The sequence below is a fragment of the Rhinoderma darwinii genome, chromosome 5 (assembly GCF_050947455.1).
Source record: "Rhinoderma darwinii isolate aRhiDar2 chromosome 5, aRhiDar2.hap1, whole genome shotgun sequence".
In the NCBI taxonomy this organism is placed as follows: Eukaryota; Metazoa; Chordata; class Amphibia; order Anura; family Rhinodermatidae; genus Rhinoderma; species Rhinoderma darwinii.
The window spans coordinates 110,196,383-110,213,739 of record NC_134691.1 but is presented as its reverse complement, the minus strand read 5'-3'; the positions used below and the strand labels follow the sequence as shown (position 1 = coordinate 110,213,739).

At 42.5% G+C, this 17,357-nt stretch overlaps 1 protein-coding gene and 1 long non-coding RNA gene across 4 annotated transcripts in view; one reads left to right on the top strand and one right to left on the bottom strand.

Moving 5' to 3' along the window:
* The window catches only part of TMEM200C (transmembrane protein 200C), a 154,626-nt gene that overhangs the window by 92,176 nt on the left and 45,093 nt on the right, over positions 1–17,357 (top strand). For 2 of the 3 annotated variants that reach the window (XM_075826404.1, XM_075826403.1), the window contains exon 3: positions 9,467–9,825. The gene's annotated coding sequence lies outside the window, so the exon portion shown is untranslated. Of the gene's footprint in view, positions 1–9,466; positions 9,826–10,990; positions 11,071–17,357 lie in introns of those variants that run through there. The other variant, XM_075826405.1, reaches the window with a different exon arrangement.
* Positions 9,391–11,188, bottom strand: LOC142651546 (uncharacterized). The gene is made up of 2 exons (XR_012847643.1): positions 10,773–11,188; positions 9,391–9,910 (listed from the first exon to the last, which is right to left on the bottom strand). It is a non-coding gene; the product is annotated as an uncharacterized LOC142651546 (long non-coding RNA).

The window sequence follows — 17,357 nt, the reverse complement described above, 5'->3', positions numbered from 1 at the left end:
GCCAATCACAGATTGCAGCCAACACATGGGATTAAACGTCATCCCAGGAGGCTGGGCTGCAGGATGTCAGGGGGATGCAGGCATTCTGCTGTAGATATACCTTATTGTGGCTTACTTTTAATATAATATGGCTTGTCTATATATAAAGGGATCACTTCGCTATTTGCATGATTTACATTCACTATGAGGCACTCCTTTTTTTGGCTTTGGTGGAAGTCCCAGCAGTTGAACTCCAAATGATCAGACATTTACAGCATATCCTATTTAGGGGGCCGGCGTTAGAGGGGGGGAACTGGGCAATAGCCCTGGGCCCCTATCCTCTTAGTGCCTCCTGGCTGCAGCTGTTAAGGGCCGGAGGGGGCCCCCGCCGCCCTGCCCATAACATTTATGAGCTACGCGGCATGGGCCCCCTCATTTCCATTGGTGGTGCTTGCACCGGAGAGGACCATGGTGCTAACGACAGCTACATTCACTTGTATCTGCGTACTTGGGATGCAGATGCAAATGAATACCAGAGGCTGCAGGCCATGTTAACCTGCAGCCTATAAAGCGCTGTGAAAACTCCCTGCGCAGGCTGGCGTGATGACATCACTGCATCACGCTGGTCTGCGCAAGCGTCCCGCCAGGAGGATGTGCAGCGCTCCGTGCGTCGCGGCAATGGAGCTAGGTAAGCACAATATATTTTTTGGGGGGCTGTGTGGCAATATACAGGGGGTATTGCTGTGTAGCACTCTATACAAGCGAGGAGTGGTATTAGGGGCACTATATACAAGGGAGGGGCACTGTGTGGCACTATATACAAGGGAGGGGGACTGTGTGGCACTATATACAAGGAAGGGGAGCTGTGTGGCATTATACAAGGAGAGGGCTGTGTGGCACTTTACATAAGGGGGGCTGTGTAGCACTATATACAAGGGAGAGGTCTGTGTGTCACTATATACAAGGGGAGGGCATTGTGGCACTTTATACAAGAGGGGGCTATGTGTGGCACTATATACTAAGGGGAACTGTATGGAACTTTCTACTAGGAGGCTGTGTGGCACTATATACAAGGGAGGGCAGTGTAGCACAATCTACAGGGGTCTGTGTGGCGCTATCTACAGGGGGCTGTGTGTGGCGCTATCCACAGGAGGCTGTGTATGGCGCTATCTACGGGGGGCACAAAGGGGGCATTATTGCTGTGGGGGCACAAAGACTACGCGATTACTGATGGGGGTACTTTTATTGTGTTGAGAACTGAGGGATCATTTTTACCAACTGGGGCACTGTGGATTACGAGTTTGTTTAGTGGATGGGGTATAGGTGTCTGTGTGTCAAATTCTGCAGAGACAAGTCGTAGCTGGAATAAGTTGTCACAGTGGTCTGGGCCGGATGGAAAAAAAAAAAGGGAAAGTGAACAACTCTAATCAGAGAAAAAAAATCACCTGTGAGTCACTAGATGTAAATGTTCTGTAATCACTTATATCGTTTGCAGAGCTTCTTTGTATAACTGGATTCTTCCACTACAGGGTCACTATATGGTGGTAATATTGGTCTTTGTATAGTGTATATTGTATATTATTCAGTAACAGAATGAGAGTATTATTCAGTCACTATGTGGTTATGGTGGTATTATTCAGTAACAGTATGGGGGTATTATTCGGTCACTATGTGGTTATGGTGTGGTAGTATTTTTCAGTAACAGTATGTGGGTATTATTCAGTCACTATGTGGTTATGGTGTGGCGGTATTATTCACTAACAGTATTGGGGTATTATTCAGTCACTATGTGGTTATGGTGTGGCGGTATTATTCAGTAACAGTATGGGGGTATTATTCAGTCACTATGTGGTTATGGTGTGGCGGTATCATTCAGTAACAGTATTGGGGTATTATTCAGTCACTATGTGTTTATGGTGTGGCGGTATTATTCGGTAACAGTATGGGGTATTATTCAGTCACTATGTGGTTATGATGTTGTGGTATTATTGAGTAACAGTATGGGGGTATTATTCAGTCACTATGTGGTTAGGGTGTGGCGGTATTATTTTGGACATTATATTGTGTTATTATTGGTAATATTTGTCTTATAAGAGTGAGTTCTGTGCAGTAACAGTATGTAGGTAATATTTCATCTGGTATAGTGGTATGATATAATAACTGTATATGTATATAGATATTTTTTTGTGTGAGAGAGGGGACGTATGCTTTGGCAAAACTCCTGAATGCGCTAGAAATCAGCGATGCGGTTCTCTGCACACCGCCTTCTGAATTGACTGCATTAATGATACAGTAAGGCTGGGTTCACACGACCTATTTTCAGACGTAAACGAGGCGTATAATGCCTCGTTTTACGTCTGCAAATAGGGCTCCAATACGTCGGCAAACATCTGCCCATTCATTTGAATGGGTTTGCCGACGTACTGTGCCGATGACCTGTCATTTACGCGTTGTCGTTTGACAGCTGTCAAACGACGAGGCGTAAATTGACTGCCTCGGCAAAGAAGTGCAGGACACTTCTTTGCAACGTAATTTGAGCCGTTCTTCATTGAAGTCAATGAAGAGCAGCTCAAGATTACGGGCGTCAAAGACGCCTCGCAAAATGCGAGGAGCTTTTACGTCTGAAACGACGCAGCTGTTTTCTCCTGAAAACAGTCTGTCTTTTCAGACGTTAAAGACAGTTCTCGTGTGCACATACCCTAAGGGTGTCTTCACATCAGCGTTAGGGTTCCATTGATGGCTTCCGTCAGACCTTTCCGTTGGAGGAACCCATCAATGGAAAGGCAAACGGAAACCATAGCTTCCGTTTGCATTACTATTGACTTCAATGGTAATGCTTCCGTTGCAAATGGTTTCCGTTTGTCTCTGTTCCGTAAGGTTTCGTTTTTTTTTGACGAATCAATAGCGCAGTCAACTGAAACATTGTCATTGAAATAAATGGTAATGCAAACGGAAAGCTATGGTTTACGTTTCTTTTTCGTTTATGGGTTCCCCTGATGGAAAGGTCTGATGGAAGCCATCAATGGAACACCAATGCGATGTGAACAGGCCCTGATTTTGGGCCCCACTTTTAACTTTGTCCAGGGCCACACTTTGTCTAAAACTGGCCCTGCCTATTTACTGTATAATATGCCACAACTATCTCTGATGAGGAACCCAAATAGTCTGATGCATGTGAATACCTAATACTTCTAATACTTTCCTTAGGGCTGTGAAGGCTACTAGGGTGTTAATGAGCTGATCAGTTGCCAGAATACAGTTGTACAGTTGATACAGTTGTACTCCATATAGAATTTCAAGTGATGTATGATATTAAAGGGGTTGTCTCATCAGAGGCAACTGTTTTCAGAATGTGACCCCTGAAGTGATGAGCTGTAGACACCCCCGGCAAACAGTTGATACTATTACACGGCGACCATTTCGATGAATGGCCATTCTTAGGGTATGTTCACACGTAGAGTCAAAAACGTCTCAAAATACGGAGCTGTTTTCAAGGCAAAACAGCCCCTGATCTTCAGAAGTTTTTTGAGCAACTCGCGTTTTTCGCTGCGTTTTCTACGGCCGTTTTTGGAGCTGTTTTCATTGGAGTCTATGAGAAAACGGCTCCAAAAATGTCCCAAGAAGTGTCCTGCACTTCTTTTGACGAGGCTGTAATTTTACAAGCCGTCTTTTGACAGCAACGCGTAAAATGACAGGTCGTCGGCACAGTAAATCGTAAAGCCCATTGAAAGTAATGGGCAGATGTTTGCTGACGTATTGGAGCCGTTTTTTCAGACGTAATTCGAGGTGTAAAACGCCTCCATTACGTCTGAAAATAGGTCGTGTGAACCCAGCCTAAGGTTATGTGCACACGATAACTGCAATTACGTCTGAAATTACGGAGCTGTTTTCAGGAGAAAACAGCTCCTCAATTTCAGACGTAATTGCATGTACTCGCGTTTTGCGGGGTGTCTTTTACGGACGTAATTTGGAGTGGTTTTTCATTGGAGTCAATGATAAATGGCTCCAAATACGTCCCAAGAAGTGTCCTGCACTTCTTTGACGAGGCTGTTATTTTACACGCTGTCTTTTGACAGCGACGCGTAAAATGACAGGTCATCGGCACAGTACATCGTAAGACCCATTGAAAGTAATGGGCAGATTTGTGCCGACGTATTGGAGCCGTCTTTTCAGACGTAATTCGTGGCGTTAAACGCCTCCAATACGTCTGAAAATAGGTCGTGTGAACCCAGCCTTATAATACAAGGAAGGTTCCAGTCCACCAAACAGGAGCCATTCATTAAGAGTGACACTCCATTTTGTCTCATGGAGGGGGGTCTCAAGTGGGGGACCCACCTCTATGATGTCCATATGCCTTTAATGGCAGGGGTTGTCTTTAAATTGTAGCTAAACGTTTAACAAACTTCCGACATGTCATTGTGACATGTTAGAAGTTTTGATTGGTGGGGGTCCGAGCACTGAGACCCACACCAATTGCTAAAATGAAGCAGCTGAAGCGCTATGAGCCCCGTACACTGATACGGGTATACACCGATAGAAAGTCTATGAGCCCGTACACCGATACATTTTTTTTCCGGAAAAAGCTGAACAGACACGAAGCGGCTGAGCGCTCACACAAACACTTCAGCTGCTTCGTTCTAGCGATTGGTGGGGGTCTCAGTGCTCGGACCACCGCCAAGCCAAACTTCTGACATGTCACTATGACCTGTCAGAAGTTTGTTATACGTTTAGCTACACTTTAAAGAGGACCTGTCACCTCTCTTTTTTTTTTCCTGACAAATTCACGTATCTTGTGCAACTGTATGCCCTAGCTTTGATACCGTCAACTTGCTGACATAGATCTATTGTTTACTTTTTTCATATACAAATGTATATGTCAGACGTACTGGTCAAATACTCGCCTTCACTTGCACACAAAGCAAATTTGATCAGTATTTCGCCTCTATTTATTTATTTTTTCAAAATCAGGACTGGATGCAAAAAAGAGTAGTAGCATAAAAGTTACCCGCATACTTTTCTTGTTTTTCATTCCTGGCTTTGAAGCCTAAGGCCAGTTTCACAAAAATGTATTTGAAAACGTTAGCAATCCGAAACCAGACTATGTCTGTATTACAGATCATATGACATCAGTATGTCATTAGTATTGCATCTGTACTAACAGATCCATATCACAGTTCTGTAAAATTCTCATGGGCTGTTGTCTAGAGAGAAAATTGAATTACAGAAAACAGCCCCTTTTTTAGTAAGTATATATATATATATATATATATATATATATATATATATATATATATATATATATAAAATACTCATGCAATATGAATGACACCCATGTGGATAACACCCATGCATCAATATTTTGAACACTCTCCATAGACTTCAATGGGTGTTTTCCATCTGCAAAATGGATAATAGCAGCGCTTGCTGTATTTTATATACCCTTGTACACAGCCCCAAACACTGGCAACGTATCACACGCGGAAAAATAAAGATATAAAATTGATGAAAAATACACTTGTGTGAAAGGGCTCAAAAAAGTCGAGAAATCTGTGGGGCCATAGTGCACCCTTGTATGCATCCAATTTCATTGTGGCATGCTCCATTTAGGTGCCCTCCTACACCTAGCAGCATTGCTTCTAGGGGTGTTAACCATTGTAAGGCCCCATGCACACGACCGTAAAAACGCCCGTAATTACAGGGCCCATAGACTTCTATTGGCCACGGGTACCTTCCCGTTTGCGTACGGGAAGGTGCCCGGGCCCTTGAAAAATATAGAACATGTCCTATTTCAGGCCGTAATTACGGCACGGGCAGGCCCATAGACGTCTATGGGGCTCCCGTAATTACGGGTGGCTACGTGTGTGCACCCATAATTACGGGAGCGTTGCTAGGCGACGTCAGGGGATTTAAATTTTTGAATAAAGAGAAGCAGAGAAAATGGCATCTGAGCGATCATTTGACCCATTGTGACATCATTTTCAGCCCCCCTTTTTTTACGGGTCAGTAAATATGGGTGGAATATGGATGACAACGAACCGTATTTACGGGCACGGGTCCGTATATACGGGTTAAATACGCGGTTAAAAACGTGTTGATGGTTGTTTTTTTCCCTCTTTTCTTGGGATCCAGGTTTTCAATGAAGCTTTTGTCAGAGTTAAAAGTGTCCGTTTGTCTTCAGTTAACAAGTTTCCATCAGCATCTGTTATACCAACAGGACAGACAAACAGAGACTATTTTATTGTCTGTTCTGTTGACAGATAATTTTTTTCTGTAAAATGCAAGTCTATGGAACCACGATACTACAGGATAGGCAAAAAAAACAGACCATTTTAATAGGATACTAAATCATGATGTGAACCTCGCCTAATGCAGTGCCGCATGGAGGACCCATATGACGGCACACAGAGTATTTATGGCTCTGTAGTTCAGACGTAGGGACTCCGGTTGCTGCCACGCGGCCTCCGTGCACACGACTTTGCTTTGCTTTCATTACATATAAAGATTTATGATATTTAAAGTACGACCAGGGCCGCCATCAGGAATTTCAGGGCCCCCTACAGCTAAATTTTCTGGGCCCCCCTACCGTGGCACCGCCTGTTAACGGTACTCCGTCCAGCACTATATCATGGTACACAGGGCCGCCATCAGGGGGGTATTAGGGGTACTGATGTGAGAGGCCCGGCCAAACCTAATTGAAAGGGGGGCCCGGCAAACTGCCGCGACTTGCCTTTGGTAGAAAAAAAACAGGCCCCTGCAATGGGGCCCGTTTTTTTCACCAAAAGAATGTCGTGAGCTGCGGGCCCCCCTTTCAATTAGGTTTGGCCGGGCCTCTTACATCAGTACCCCTAATACCCCCCCTGATGGCGGCCCTGGGTAGCATGGGGGTCGTCATGGGGGCCGTCAAACACCGCCGCCCGTGCGACCGAAAAAATTCATTTTCTGCCTCCCATTGATTTCGATGGGAGATCAGAGGCAGAACCGCGGCAAGAAAGGACGTGCTGCTTTTTCTTTTTTCCGCGACTGGCTCCCATTGATTTAAGATTAAATCAATGGGAGGCAGTTTTGGAAGTTTGTTGGTGCTGATTCTGACGCAGTGTCCGAGTCAATATCAAGGCCCAAAAACTCTGTGAACTGGGCCTTATTGTTAGGGCTTATTCAGACGAATGTGTATTATATACGTGCAACGCGCGTGATTTTCACGCGCCTCGCACGGACCTATGTTAGTCTATGGGGCCGTGCGGACTGTCAGTGATTTTCATGCAGCGTGTGTCCGCTGCGTAAAACTCACGACATGTCCTATATTTGTGCATTGTTCGCGCATCACGCACCCATTGAAGTCAATGGGTGCGTGAAAATCACGCCCAGCACTTCCGCAGCAGTATAAACTATGAATGAAAACAGAAAAGCACCACGTGCTACAAACATACAAACAGAGTGTCATAATGATGGCGGCTGCGCGAAAATCACGCAGACGCGCATCATACGCTGCTGCCACACGGAGCTGTTATGGACCTTTTGCATGCGCAAACCGCCACATTTTTTGTGCGCGCAAAAAGCACACACTCGTGTAAATCCGGCCTTAGGGTAGGAACACACTAGGCATGAACACTGCGGATTTTATGCAACACATTTTATTGTGGAAAATCCGCAGCGTATCACAGTCGCAGCAGAGTGGATGAGATTTGAACAAATCTCATTCACACACTGCAAAAAAAATGGACCTGCAGTGTGGCTTTTTAAGCCGCAGCATGTCAATGTATTCTGTGGGATCGCTGCTCCTCTGTTGCGGAAATGCTGCGGTTCTGCCGCAAAAATCACAAATGATAGAAAAAAAGGCACTTTTTTAAATTTATAAAAGTTTAGACTTGCCCCGGCCGTAGTCCTGGTGACGCGATCCTCTATTCTTAGCGCAGCTCGGCCTCCTGTCATGACGTTTCATCCCATGTGACTGCTGCAGCGGTCACATGGTCTACAGCGTCATCCCAGGAGGCGGGGCTACGTTCAGAAGAGAGAGATGCGTCACCTAAACTACGGCCAGGGCAAGTCTAAACTTTTTTTTCCCTGCAGGATTCCCGCAGCGGACATGCCTTACGAAACCTGCGCCACTATTTGGTGCGGTTTTGCTGGCAGAATTCCCTGCGGCTACCGGGGCGGATAAGCTGTGTAGTTTTACTCAGCATATCCGCCTAGTGTGTCCCTTATGATGTCGCTCCTGGAGCTGCTGCCTGTCTCTAAATAGGCAGTTGGTCCAGTAGAATTTGGAATTATTTTTTTTTGTGAACCAGCTTAAAAAAATACAAAACTTTTGTGTTAGGGCCTGTTCACATCACCGTTCGCTTCCGTTACGGGGTTCCGTCTGAGGTTTCCGTCGGGTGAACCCCGCAACGGAAAGTGAAAGTGACAGCACAGCTTCCGTTTTCGTCACCATTAGCGCAGTCAACTACGCTATTGATTCCGTCCGAAAACCAGCCGGAATGGTGACGAACGGAAACCAATAGCGATGTTTCCGTCACCATTGCAGGGGCCTGTTTTTTTCCACCAAAGGCAAGTCGCGGCAGTTGCCGGGCCCCCCTTTCAATTAAGTTTGGCCAGGCCCCCTACAGTAGTACCCCTAATACCCCCCTGATGGCGGCCCTGAGTACGACAATGGGCTAATATTTTGTCTAAGGCCTTGTTCACACAGTGCAGATTTGCGGCAGATTTTGCATGTATCTTTTTAAGCCAAAACCAGGAACGGAATCTAAACAGAAGAAATATATAAAGGTAGAGCTTATAGGGGTTTTCCGAGTTATTAAAAAAATTGGCCAATGTAGGAGGAATAAATAAAAGAGCCATTACTTACCTCACAGTCGTTCCGCTTCTCCCCGCCGCTGTTTATTGACATAGCTGCAGTGATGATGTGTCCGTATGCATACATGATCGCTGCAGCCAAGTACTGGCCTCAGTGATCCTTTGCCATACACCCACTAAGACCAGTGATTGGCTGCAGCGTTCATATGGGCATACAAGCTCATCATCGTTGCAGCTATGTCAATACACAGCAACGGGGAGGAACGGAAGCGGTGACGCTGGAACGACGGTGATCTGTGAGGTGAGCAATGGATTTTTTTTTACATTGGCACATTTTTTAAATAGCTCGGAAAACCCCTTTAAAATGTCTCTTCTCCTAGATCTAATTCTGGTTTTGGCATAAAAAAAACAAAACATCTGCACTGTGTGAACAAGGCCTTAATCTACCAGCTAAAGGCAGATCGGGAGAGCCATCTATCCTCCGGCCATCCGTAGCAGGCTGCAATAATCCTCTTTCTATACCTGGGCTTTTATAATACTTTACAACAATACAACCCCTGTTATATTTAGGGTCTTGTATTAGCAGTGTTATAAATTCTATAGAATTTTACAAATTAAAAATCTATATGCCGTACAAATTTATTAAGTTAGAAATTGTTTTTTTTTTTTATAATAATGTCTGATTATTATTTAACAGATATTGAATAACAGTTCTGTACATGAGGAATCTACTGAGCTGGTGTATCTCAGGTGTAATATTCGGGTGTTGGTGAGGCTCAGTGGCGGCCCCTGCTGGCAGGAGAAGAGTACAGCGGGGAATAGACATTCTCCAGCCTGAGCTTCCAGCAGACAGACGGGAGGAAGGAAAGAAGGAAGGAAGGAGGAGGAAGAAGGAGGAAGGCTCCAGGCAGAGCATCAGCCCAGCCAGCCGCGCCGCAAGCATGTGAGCCGGATGGATAGTGCCAGGAGGCGCTCAATGGAGGAACATGATGAACATCCGATTCCAGGAACGTCTCAGGATTTAGTGCCTGCGCTGTCACCGGGCACAGCAAACTGGTGAGTGCAATAATGGATCTCTCCCCCATCCGCGACGACAAGCTGTTGTCTCCTGTTGTCTCCTTCATCAGCTGCTGCAAAAAATCTCAGATTTGCAAAGTCAAAATGTTACTCGCTGAGTAGTGGAAGAGAAAACCCACAAAGATGTTCAGTAGATGTGCCACTGCTGTAAGTCACTAGTGATCTCAAGGTGTATATACTGGGTTCTCATCTGTTTAGCCTTATCACACTGTTCAGACTTTGCTTCCAGTGTAAAATGGTTGGAGCAATAGTGGTGTCCTAATGTTCTATTTATTGTACTTGATCCCATTTATACAGCCCATAAATAGGGCACAGGGATCTTTGTGATTAAACTCAAAAGATTCTAAAAGTAAAAAGCTGCTACATAAATGTCTGCAAATGTATAGAAAGGTTTCTGTAGGTTCTTAGAACTGGAGATCTGTCAGATAAAGTAGTGATCATGGGGGCAGACAATTTTCTGGACTTGTCAATATTCCCATTGATCAACACGGTAGTCAGACGCTTACCTGCCTGCGATGGCTGCTACACACAAGGTTAATAGGCGATGAAATTGGCCCTATGTGTCTGTGAGCTAGGAAAAATGGATTGCAAGCCTCTGGGGACTGCTGAGCAGTTTTATCAATAATGTCAAGGACAAGTTCTGACTCTAAGTAAAATCTGCCATTAATGTGATCTCTGCTCCATGTTTACTAAACTGCTGCAAGGCTGATGATACATTATATTCCTGAAGTTGTGTGTAATATTTATGGCTCGAAAAATAAATATTATAAAATGTGGATATATACAATCAAAATAAATATGTATGTATATATTTATTCATATATTTATTTATTTATATATTAGATTTTTTTTTAATTTTGAGAGCTATATATATATATATATGTGTGTGTGTGTGTGTGTGTATGTATATACATATATATATATACCTTTTTTTTTTTTCTTGCACCGAGATGCAGAAGTAGTGCACTCAGTATCCTTATGCTTGGGGTCGCCCTATTCCTCCATGCACTGCATTTGTCTCAGTGACATCTGAGCGCTCTCATTGAGCCAGGGCTCTTCTGCTGCATGAATACATTTGTATCTATGTTGAATCGCTATGGCAACGTGTAGACGAGCACACGTGACATATACACAGAGGCTTGCAGCTGGGAGCAGTTCTGTAGGTTGCAGAGCTTCTCATGTACTCCTGCGACTTTCAAGGATTGGGATACTATGTCATAAGGGGTGAGTAGGCGCAGCTGGCACAGGAGCAGTGAGGGCAGGGCTGTGAACCAGTGTGTGCCTCCTGGCTTCTAACCTTAGGAACATTCTTCCATGCATTCTTGGTATCGGTCTCCGTTACATTGTGATTTTCCTATTGGAAGAGACATGTAATAATGATCGGATAAAACGCCTTTCTCCTTTCCTTTTGATTTGTATTTGATGTATATTGAAACAAGTCAGGAATGTTCCTAGTATATGACTTTTAGGCGTCTACATACATTATGTTCGCGTTGCCAGAAGTGCTGGTGTAATTGCTTCTACGTAACTGTTTCCTATTTAAGTCTTGAAGCAGACAGGCAGGGTCATTTTAATGTGCTTTACTATATAAACACCATTCCTCGCCACATTGCTGTATTGTACTAATGTGTAAGCAGGCAACGCTCTAGTGACTAGAAAAGGTCAATGACTGGCTCCACTTATTATCACTCCACTTCTGATCATCATTTACATGTAACACTGCTAGTTAAATCCATAAATACAATCTGACATGTCATAACTAAGCAATAGTACATGTGCAGCAAACCACATCCGTCTTGTATAATAAACTGTGCATACTTCAAGCTTCTTCTATTGCGACTTTCTATTAGGATTGATATAATAGTATCCATTACTCCATGCAAAGGTTAAATGTATTAATCTGTCGATTCCATGTGCACACACACGTGCAGGCAAGCGCACCATGAGGCCTAGTGAGTTTCTCCAGCAGTGCTCAATCATTAGATCGCTGTCCGTTTTATATTAATGAATGACGGGGGTGATATTTACGAATGAATGACCTGGATTCTTTATTTCGCAAATAATCTGTTGTGTGTTTTTTACATGTTGGTGTTTATTTAAAAAAAAAAAGTTGTCAATGTAAATATCATAAGATTTACCAAGCCAATGCCAGTCTTTTGTTATAATCACCAAAGTGTTTGTATGTTATTGCATTAAATCCCAAACTGTTATTCTTCTCATTGTAACACAGCCTAAAGGGTAAACATATATTAGGTTCTCCTAACCAGGCTTCTGTGACATCACATTGGCACTGGCATAATAGCTGTGAAATCTCTTCTGTCATCATATACTCCTAGCAGAGGTGTTTTGGGCATCTCGTTCTGGGATTGCATTGTTTGCATAAAGTAAATAACGCAGCAGGGTTCTCTGCAGTCCCATGTAAAACCACAGATGACAAAACTTGGATTATGTATCGATGGTGTTTTTGTTTTCATTTTGATTCCCTGGAATCTGCAACATATATATATAAAGTCGTCAATGGATAATTCGAACCTAAGGAAAGGGTCTATGATGGTCTGGCTACAGGTCCCATGATCCCTAGAGATATGATAGTTGGTGTTGAATTAAACTGGTTAATAAAAACAGGACCAAGTGGCATGGATTTTGCCCCAGTATTATCTGGCGGTGATATGGTTATGACTTTAGTGACAAGTTTTAGTAATATTATGACCTCCCTTTTGCTACTAGGGCACAATAGTATTTAGAGTGTTAGGGAGCCAAATGCAGGGGTCCGAGGGTCTCTGGTTGGGAAACACAAGTCTAGCCACACAAAAGCACAAATGGTATACAGGAAAGGATGCCCATGTCTACATATAGACCATGCTTTTTTTAACTGCTGTAGTCTTTGTTCCCAATGTTACAAACAGTTTATAATCTTTGCTTATGATTGTTGTGCTTATCAGTTATGATTGAGAAAAAATTGGCATATACAGTATTTGTTTTGACCAAGAAAGCTCATTTTAATTGGGTGGAAAAGATTTTGACATAATGTAAGTAGTGAACAAATATAATTTCCTATAGGGCCGTTACCCATTACCAGCACATATGTAGGAAACATTATACACACTTGAATCTATTCAATTCTCTTTTACTTGGACATTGGAGTTGATATTGCCCTGGGCATTGTATGGTACATTCTTCATCAAATTCAAATGTTGCTCCCTAAATAATCCTCCTGTGTGTTTCTATCACTGTTTACCAGTAAGAGCAAGTAAAATAATGAAATCTGACACGAGAAATGCTCAGGAAAATCCCACAGCCATTGTAGAGCATGAGCGATTTCTAGCAGCTTATGTAATTGTACTCAACCCTGTACATGTCCGGCTGCATGGAAGAAATCTAGAGCTATCTTGCTGAAATAGGGGCCTGAGACCCCTGTAATCCAGCAGTTTCGTGCTAATTATGGTATACAAAAAGAGGCAAGGTAGTGGCATTGACATAATTCTTCCCACAGATGTACCATATGTTGTTCTCCATAGTCTTGAAGCTAATTTGTGTTAACGAGGAAATAACCCAGAGCATAAAAACTGTATACAAATAGTGAATGCCGTGTGAATCCATATTTAAGGGCAATGCCTCTGTTTAAAAATAGTATTTATTTATGTGTATATAAAACTATCCAATACAGTTAGGTGATACCCTATGATTTTATAATACATGAGACAGTGTGTAATATATTAAAATGAGGAGCTGCTCTGCAATCTCGTGCGCAGATACCAGCTGCTGAAGGTTTGGCATTAGAGTGGCAGCTTGGAGTTGGTTAAACAAATCTCATATATTAGCAATTTACATTTACAGCAATTTCCTTACTTCTGTACATCTTATCGGCGATGTTCTATTCACATAGTCTTCTTTGCTGTTCGCCTATCAACCAACATAGTTAATGTTTTGAGTTTTTTGTTGTTGTTTTTTTTACATCAGCTTGTGCCTTCTATACCATAAGCAAAATGCAGGCTGCCAGCTTGTATTATACTCACACTCCGAAAGCAACAGCAGCTGAAATGATTTCCGTGCTGCCCTGACGTTTTATAGAAATGCTGCTTCTTGTGATGTCAACGATTCTTATGGTATACTATGAGAGGGACTTAAGAATGTTTTTAGGCTAGATTTCTGGCGTAGAATAGTCGTAAACATCCCACAAGCCACAGAAATTTTGATTTTTGGGTTGTTTCAGCCGCTCTTGCAATTTTAAAAAAAGTAGGCGGAGCATAAGGGGGCATAGCCACCCTCGGCCCACTGTATCTACTATAATTTTACACCAGAAACTCATAGCGGGGTGTGCATTTATTTCAGTGGCACAGGGACAGTTAAGAATGAGACAAAGTCATTAAGAGGCGGCACCTTTTAATAAATTGATTGCATCTTACTCAATCTTAATTTGCCATACAAAACGCTAGTCTTAAAAAATCATCTACTAATATAAATATGTGTATAGTACCACCAAAAGGTGAATTGGGTCTTTAACACATATAGTACCGTACATAACTTAAAGGAGACCATGACCACTTCTGCAGGGAGATATGGAACCTGAGGCTGTCAGTGGCAGCTCACTCCTAGCATTCAGCAGTGAGTGGAAGCAACCAAAGGCCAAATGCATGTAGGGCAGGAAAAAACACAACACTATTGTCCTAAGTGCCCTAAAGCCCATATTCTGTCTAACCCTGTTAAAAATTTGTCAGCAAAGGAAAATTTATTTGATGTCCTTACGGCCAGGGAAATAACAATCGCTACATATCAGGTTCTCTTTATACTTTTTGACAGTAAAATAGAAGCAACAGCTGATACCCAGAAATATTATTACTTATATTGTACATTGTCACACTAGTTCCACCACATTTTGCTCTGGCTAATAAAAAAAGTGTAAAATATGCTACGGATGGCGATTGTTTAGCTGGGGCAATCCCTTTTAACAAACAGCCAAAATTGGAAACCAATATTTATATGCAAAACCTTTGCTTTCTGTATGTATGTGACCATAAAAAATATCACTAGCATTTATTTGCTTGGCAACACTTGTCTCTTCTGCCTGGGGCAGTTATGGACATATCCGAGCTAATAGGATACAAAAAAAAAAGCGATCAGAGAAAACACAGGGCCCAGTTAAACATTCACGATGCGAGTCCTCCCACACCCTTCTGGTGGTGATTGTACAGATGTAGCCACCTTTATCTTGACTCTTAACGATTAAGTACACAGTGGCAAGAAACTTTAACTTGACTTTTCAATGGCATTTGTGGTGCGATTTTACGCTGTAGCAAGTTATCAGAGTCAATATAAACTTGGAAAAACAAAGGAAAGTCGATCCAGCGCTCTGTGGTGTTTAAAAGGGAATCAATGTTCCCACTTGGCTGGGTTCACACACCCTATTTACGGACGTAATTCGGGCGTTTTAACCTCGTATTACATCCGAAAATACGGCTCCAATGCGCCGACAAACATCTGCCCATTCATTTGAATGGGCTTTACGATGTTCCGTGCCGACGGTCAATTTTTGACGCCCGCGCCAAAGTAGTGCCTGTTACTTCTTGGGACGTAATTGGAGCCGTTTTCCATTGACTCCATGGAAAAACAGCTCCAATTACGTCCGTAATAGACGCTGCGAAAAACGCCTGCAACATGCCATTACGTCTGAAATTCAGGAGCTGTTTTCTCCTGAAAACAGCTCCGTAATATCAGCCGTAATGGACGCTGCCGTGTGAACATACCCTAATTGTAGTAGAAAAAAATATTAAAATATGAACAGACGCAATAGCGAGGTGGTTTCAAGTTGTATGTGCTGAAGCCTACGCGTTTCAAACACTATCAGTGTCCTTATTCATGGCTAGTTCAATATAAACTTGGCCACATCTGTATGTAGATACACAGCAGCCATCCATCAATCACTGTCTGGAGGGCAGGGAGAATGCTCTTCTCATGAATACACTGGACTCCTAACTATGAGACTAGTGTATTCTTTGATCAATGCTTCCCATTACCTAGGCCAGCATATTGAGATTACAGAACCGCTTTAAGTAGACACATGGGATATGTTTTTCATAATGCTTAGGGCTTCGGGTTTTCTGAAAATTTGAGCAGCATGTCCTAAACATACTATTTGTTTCCTCATTCTTTCTAAGTGCTACTTCTTGCCTTTCTCTCCTTTGATACATTTGTTTAAAAGCACCTTTTACAGTGAAAAATGTTCAGTTTGCATTTTGTAATTACTAAACAGCAGCAGTTTTGTACTTTTTAGAACTTTTATTGTTGTGCTCTTTCAGGAGAAATTTCATATAGATGCAGTATAATAAGCTGAAATAAACATGGCTCCGATGCAAAAACAAAGTCTGACAACAGCTACCCAGTGTACCCAATCAGATCATTGCTGTGGATTTTTTAACCTGCACTAGAAGAATTATAATAAGAATTCAACTTCTCCTAATCTCACTTCTTTTTGCACTTTCAGCTATTGTCCTTTTGCTGAACAAATAACATTAAATGTAATTTAGAAAGACTGGTATATTGGGCTAAACGCCCAGCGGCGTGACCGCCGCTCCATTAAAACAGGCAAAACGGGGCCTTTGTTCTTGTGATCGATGGAGGTCCCAGTGGTTGGACCAACAGCAATCACACATTTATTACCTATCCTGTGGATAGTTAAGTGTTTTTCGTGGGACAATATTTTTAATGATAAATCTACAAATCAACCGCAGTTTAAAAACCAACTCAGGTTTTTAAACTGCGGTTGATTTGTAGATTTATCATTCTGTATTTGGGGTCATTTCACTATGTACATAATACTTGTTTTTTCAATAGTAAATTGTAAAGCAAAAGCCAATGTATTATTATATTATAGAAATGATCATTCATTGGATAATTGGTTACTGTCAAAGCGAAATGTACAGTATCAGATCTCTTATTAAAGCGGATCTGTTAGCTGAATATACTGCCCTATGTAAGGGATACATTATGTGCCATTGAGCTAATAGGAGAATGGAAATAATACAGCTGACTAATAGTTATCTCAGTCATCGCAGAAACAGGTCAAGTGTTCCCCTTGTGAATACAGCCATAACTAGGAGTCTGCTGTATTCTTTCAGCACTCCTATTACCCAAACAGCAGAAAAAAATGTATGTGCCGTTTTGGCTACTAGGAGTACAGACCTGTAGCTGTAATATGCTGTCCCTACATAGGGCAATATAATAGGTCTGTTATGTCTATGCAGGATTTTTAACTATCTGTAAATTTATGACAAGACTGTAAAAATAGCAGACTTTTTTCCAGTGATCGTAAAAAAAAATTATGCGTGGAGCTTTAATGGGAGTAATACTGTGCATCGCTGCTCCTTCTGTTTCAGAATACAAGCGGTGACCGGAATCAAGGGGAAGCAGTGCTCGTACGAATGCTGATGCTTCTTCAAAACAGCGGATCGGCAGGGGTCCCAGCTGTCGGGCCCCGAGCGATCAGCTATTGATGGCCTATCCTGAGGATAGAC